We start from the raw sequence: 1,277 nt of genomic DNA on the forward strand, positions 1-1,277 counted from the left end.
AAATTATAAAATTTTAGAAAATATTCTAAAATGAACAAAGATGATTTAATGAAAAATGTATGGATATTCAAAATCTGTAGAAGTTGGTGACACAAATGATATAAATGGTCGAGAAATGTTCGATGAATTAATAAATGGTTAATTAATTAATAAACATAAAAATGGTCATTCTTTGTGAGACTATTGAAGAATACACTTCACCAGTCACCACTAAAAGTTCTAGAAAAAATATTTAGCTACAGCGTTGATGACATTTACTGCTGCAATATGTCCATATAGTATTAAGAATATTGTTAACTATGCCTATAACTACTGCTTCAGCAGAACGATCTTTTTCAAAGCTGAAATTAATAAAAAACTATCTCCGAAGCACGTTGTCACAAGAAAAAGTCACCAATTTAGCTATTATCTCTATCGAAAAAGAAATTGCTGACCAATTAAAATATAATGATATTATTGATCAATTCGCGGATATAAAGAGTAGAAAAGTTAATTTTTAATATATTTTTATATTGTAATATTGTGCCTATTGCTATATTTTATATTTGTTGTCTTATTTTGTCAATATTTTTTTGATAACATTTATTTATTATATTAACTTTTATTATATGCCATGGTGCGTTATTAGTTAATTTACTTATTCATGTTGTCGTAGGTGCAAGGTACTATATTTGTTAAAATTATTTGCGCACATTTGAGTTTCAAATTTGGGGAGTATAGCTCCCATACGCGACATGCAACTGACGTGCAATAATGACATTTTAGGCCCCCCAATTTTACTCTGCCCCGGGCCCCGCAAATCGTTGGGACGGCCCTGATAACGACATATCGAGGAGTCACTGTGACACGATTTAAAATTACGCTAAGAGTCGGGGCGCATAGCTGGCGTTCTGATACAGCGGTTACTGTAACAATATTGGAACTGTGTTGTGGGTTGCTACACCACTCCCCCCGAGGGACAAGGAAAAACGTACTAGTTTTTTTCATGGCTCGAAACCGTTAAGAAACAGTTTCGGAAAACAAAATCATAACCGAAACCGAAAAAAATTGGATACCGGTATATCAAGTTTACTTTATGAACGTATATAGTCCAGGCCTTGAAACCGATTTTAGAAAACGGAATAAACCGTTTAAAAATATAATGTTTCGTGAAACAAAAGTCCCAAGGAACAAACATTTTGTGGGACAAAAGTTCTCAAAAGTGTGATAATATCATAGGTATTCCTTTATACATTCTACATACACTGTTTAGGCCACATACGGAGAGAGAACGATGG

This window comes from Acyrthosiphon pisum, chromosome X (assembly GCF_005508785.2).
Source record: "Acyrthosiphon pisum isolate AL4f chromosome X, pea_aphid_22Mar2018_4r6ur, whole genome shotgun sequence".
NCBI lineage: Eukaryota > Metazoa > Arthropoda > Insecta > Hemiptera > Aphididae > Acyrthosiphon > Acyrthosiphon pisum.